We start from the raw sequence: 5,233 nt of genomic DNA, 5'->3' as shown, positions 1-5,233 counted from the left end.
ACTGACTCGCTGGGTGGCTGGTTTCATCTGGAGAGAGTCGATACAAGCCATGTGTCAGCAAATGGAGAGCAGAACTGCAGCAATGTCCAGTATGGTTCTACACACAAGGCTTGGGGGTGAACCTGCCCACACACTGCAGCACTGCCATCCCCATCGCTGACAGACCCAGCTGCACAGGCGTAGGGAGCAGAAAGAATCTGTCTCAAAAGGAAAGCACAATTCCATCTTTTTTTGTGTGCGTGTTGTTCTACCCATCATTCCTCCTCTTCACCAGAGAATTTGGAGATCAAGTCAAACGTTTATAAGAAGCAAACGTTTATAAGACAGCATTGTAAACCTTGGACTGAAAAGACCAACAGACTTAAAAGAAAAAAAAAAAGAAAGCCAACTTTAGCTCTTCCTGCATCTTATGTCTGAACTTCTTCATTTCCAGGCTTCAGTTTTCTAGTCTGTAAACAGGAATAATCTTTTCCTGTCTCAGAGCAGTACTGTAATAAGATCCGTGATTCGTGGTTGTAGGGTGCTGTGACATGGCAATATGGAGATACATAGACACTCATATTTGTATGTAGTCAAAGGTGGACACATGGACTTTTTACGTTTTATTTTTTGCACACCTGCTGTTTTTCTCTTAGCCATATTACTGCCTTCCTAAACACAAAGCTTTCTGGTAGGCAAGAGGGTCTTGATATGTTTAAGTGAATACAGGCTTGCACAGGAATGAAATAGTGCACTTCCTTGATATATAAGCTTCATGCATCTTGCAAATGACAATGGCAGAAAGTTTTGACATTTGATAACAAAGGCAGAACATGGGCTCAGAACAGGCTTTCATTTGCAACATACAGTCACATTATCGGGTCTTTCTGAGCAATCTAGAACTGAAAAGTGAGGCAATGCATCATCTAGATCTGCCTCCCATAACTTTGCTGGTTCAAATAACACACTACTGAACTATATTTTGAATTTAGGCAAAAAAGGAATTTCTCTCTTTCTGCTGCCAGTGCCCTCAGACACAGGTCACACAAGCTCCATGAGAAGCTCTTTGTTTGCCTGACTCCCACATCACAGCCCATATCAATAACACCTTTTGTTCCATGTTCTTGTGAGCCCTTCTGTATACCCCAGACCTGTTTTGTTTGCCTTTGCTGTAGTTTTTTTGTTTGGTTTGGTTTTTTAATAGAATCATAGAATCATTTGAGATGGAAGGGATTTTTAAAGATCACTTAGTCCAAATCCCCTGCAATGAACAAGGACACCTGCAGCCCGATCAGGGTTCTCATGTTGGGCCCTCCTTTCCTTGAGCTTTAGGAGATGGGAATCTCACAGTAGTCAGACTGATCAACAACATCACATCTATAAAACACTTTCCTCACTGATGACAAGCTAGCAGCACGATAGCTCTGACCTAACCTCCACTTTTACGTCACTATTAGTGGCACAATTCACTTTTTATTTCCTCCCAACCTGGACAGCAAGGATTTCCCTTGTAGAAGCACAACAAACCAAACCAAAACACAACACACCACCATCTATTTTAGAACTAAACTCAGAACTCCTGCTTTACTTAGCCTACAGAAATCTTCATTTTGTTGTTATAACAAAACAGTAATCAGTTTCTTGGTCACATCCATGGTTTGCCTTGCTCTGGTGCACTCCCCTCCAATGTTTCCCTTTCTCCATCCTTTGCTGCAGCACCATGCAGACAAACCTTGCTGGAGCATGTAATTCATTGACAAAAGGCCACAGGAAGCCCTGCTGTCATTTTGCAATGTGGATCTAATGCAACTGCACTGCAAATACAAAGTAATAAAGATTTCGACTGGAGGGCAAAATGCCTTCCTTGTTGTATTTAACAAATACACATTCAGACACAGAATGTGCGTCTGTGTGTATACAAAAACAGGATGGTAGCAGTCTGTGCTTCACATTTGTGGAATTTCATTTAGGCTACCCCTTTTGTTCACCTTTTCGTAAGGGACAAATAACAAATGGACACATTTGGCTGCAAGAAGGAGAGAAGTATTTCCTGCTGCCATTAGGAAAAATATGAGAGACAAAAATAAAGCGTTACAGCATGGAGCTGCACAGGAGATGACTTATCGGCATTTTTACCTGCTTAAAATAAAACACATCCACATGAGAAATGTTAATTATGGCAAAAGATTGAACAGTTTTTGCTTACTTTGCCAGTAAAGAACATTTAGAGTTGCCATTAAAGGACTGCTATTTTGTTACATTCAACCCAACAACATTAAGCTGCATTTCTGCCCTGGTGATATTTGGCTCATTCAGAATATTTCGGCAGCCAGAGAGAAGGAGGCAGCTCTGAGAGTTCAGAGCATTTGCACTGCCACATCTCAGGGAAACAACAAACTCACCTCTCACCACCCCTTCACACCGTGTCACAGCCTGAAGGTTAGCCAATGCCTTCCAATAAGCAAATCTTATTTCCATCTACAAGCCATTTTTAAGTTATGTCCTTATTGCTTCGTGTTGATGAGCGCAATAAGGAAAGCATCATGCTCTTCTGATAAGAAGCCCACTTCAAAGGCAGTCCTGGACATATCAGCACACTCCCTCCTGCCTCAGGGACCATTTGCACACGTGTTATCTCTCAGCTTGTCCATTCGCCCGCTTAGTGCTCATGTCATCCCTGCTGATATTTTGCAGGGCATAATGCACTGTGCAGGCTTGTATTTGTTCTGACAACTTGGCTGTAATTTTCTTTGTCTCTCCCTGTCACATTTGAATTTATTTGTATTTATTTTCAGCTTTATTCAATCAATTAAGGGTCCCCTAGAAAACAAGTGCTTGTGGACTTCTTAAGACTAGAAATCATGATGAACTCATATGGGACTTTACACTTCAATATACAATTGATGATAAAATGACAGACAAATCACTTCTACTCACAGGGTCTATGAAATACTTTACACCACTCACAAGTTCATTCACATTTGGGGAGCCTGGCTCGGAATTCAGGCTTGCTGAACTCTTGTCCTCGCCTTAGGTCAGGAATGGGTCCATATGCTCACACCACTTTTCCTCTTCCCTCTTGATTTTGATCAATTTTTGAAGAGAGATACCAACTGAGGATTCGATTATGAAGTTTACTTCTGAGCAAATTATATGTGGAAGGTAATTCACTCACCTCCCATATCTTTCTCCACACATCCAACTCTATTTCTTTATCCCAAGGTTCTTCTTTCACTTGAACCTATACTTGCTTTGTTTTCTCACCTGTTTCTTCCTCTAGTGAAATTATGTCCATTTTGAAAATCAACATGCTATTTGCTTAAAGAGTTAAGTAGTGTAATGAAACCTTCCCAGCGTTCAGGGAGCCGGGCTTGTTCAGCCTGGAGAAAAGAAGGCTGTGGGGTGACCTCATTGCAGCCTTTCAGTACCTAAAGGGAACCTACAAACAGGAGGGGAGTCAATTCTTTGAAAGGGAAGATAACAGCAGGACAAGGGAAAATGGTTTGAAGTTGAGGGAGGGAAGATTTAGGTTGGATGTCAGAGGGAAGTTCTTTACAGAGAGAGTGGTGAGGGGCTGGAACAGGCTGCCCAGAGAAGTTGTGGATGCCCATCTCTTGATGGGCGTTCCAGGCCAGGTTGGATGGAGCCCTGGGCAGCCTGGTCTAGTATTAAATGAGAAGGTTGGTGGCCCTGCATGTGGTGGGGGGGGTGGAGATCCATGATCCTTGAGGTCCCTTCCAACTTGGGCCATTCTATGATTCTGTGGTTCTGTTTGTTTTTCTTAGGAAATATTTGATTCTAGCATGCTGAATAAGAGGTATTTTACAACATCATTAGAGATCTCCTGAAATTTCACATCCTCCCACAAAAACATTGGCTTAATCTGAACGAACATACATGGGTGTGTGGTGCCAGGAAAGATTCATATTTGGAAGAGGAGAGATGAGATCATTTTTTCATATTGATCCAGGCAGAGGCTCCAGCCTCATCTACCACATGGCCTTCCCAGACAGGAGGAGATGCACTGCTACCATGAAGGATTCCCGTATTGCAGTCTGGGTTTCATTCCCATTAGATGACAGGAAGAAATCTTCATTACTTAGAATTTCTTAAAAATTCAGGTCTGTCTGGGGAAGCTCCATGTACTGCTACAGGAGATCCTATCTTTGGGTGAAGATGAAATGCTCAGCTGCTTCAGTAAGGATTTTGTACATTATTTTTCCACATAATTAAAGATAATTTGGTGGTGCGTTAAGACAGCAGAATATTTGAGATGCTTTAATGCAAAGTCATTGTCAGGCATCTCCATGATAACCTTTCTGCCCCCTGTGTTTTCAGTCTGTGGGCTCCCCTCCCAGCCTGCTCACATGTGGGTAAAAATTGACATGTTTCTCAACCTCTACAGAATTCTTGTGCCCAGAGCAACAAAAGGAGATGTGACAGGAGCATGGTATGATGGGCATGTCATCCTCAAGAAATAAATAGTTTAGGCCTTAATTTAATATCCTTAACTGGAAAGCACACTTGCAAAGGCCGGTTTGTGGAGCTTGGAGCAGGAGGTTGACTGCTTTAGCTCAGTGTTGTTTAGCATGGTGAACAGCAGTTTGCAGATTTCCTCACTCGCAGCAGACAGAATGCCACTGTCCAGGTTAGCATTTGGGTTTGCTGGTGCCTGAAGACATTTTTCTGAGGTCAGTTCACTATTCTGACCTCTAACAATGGGAAATCCTATTGAGGTGGCACCAAGAGTGACACGGGGGGGATGACAGTGCAGAGCTTCCTGTCCTTGAAAATTCCAGTTTATTTTCTGCATCAGGCTGCAAATTATAGTTCACACAATTAAGGAGAAACTCCTGTGTCTTAATGTGCTGAGTTTGGCACATGTCCAGCCTGCAACACATTCTAGTCAAATAACGTGGAATCAGCTTTCTCACTCCCATAGATGTTGCATTGCCTCCTACACATAGAGATTTGCTGGTTAAGCCTTCCACAACCATCTTTTTTTTTTTTTTTTTTAATGTTCTCATGTGATCCCACATCCCTTTACTCCTCCTACCTTGCAGAAAAGTAAAGAAAAAAACAAAACAAAACAGAATGTCATCTTGGCAGCACTTTTGAAGGAAAAAAAAGCAAGAAATAAATGTGGAATGAGTATGTCACACCATCATTTACCTCTAAAATCAGAGATAACCTTGTCATTGTGAGAAAATTTACAGTACATAGGTCTGAGCAATATGTCCTTAGGGTCAAGGTA

The sequence above is a fragment of the Tetrao urogallus genome, assembly GCF_951394365.1.
Source record: "Tetrao urogallus genome assembly, chromosome: 1".
NCBI lineage: Eukaryota > Metazoa > Chordata > Aves > Galliformes > Phasianidae > Tetrao > Tetrao urogallus.
Note: the sequence above shows the minus strand (reverse complement) of the source record.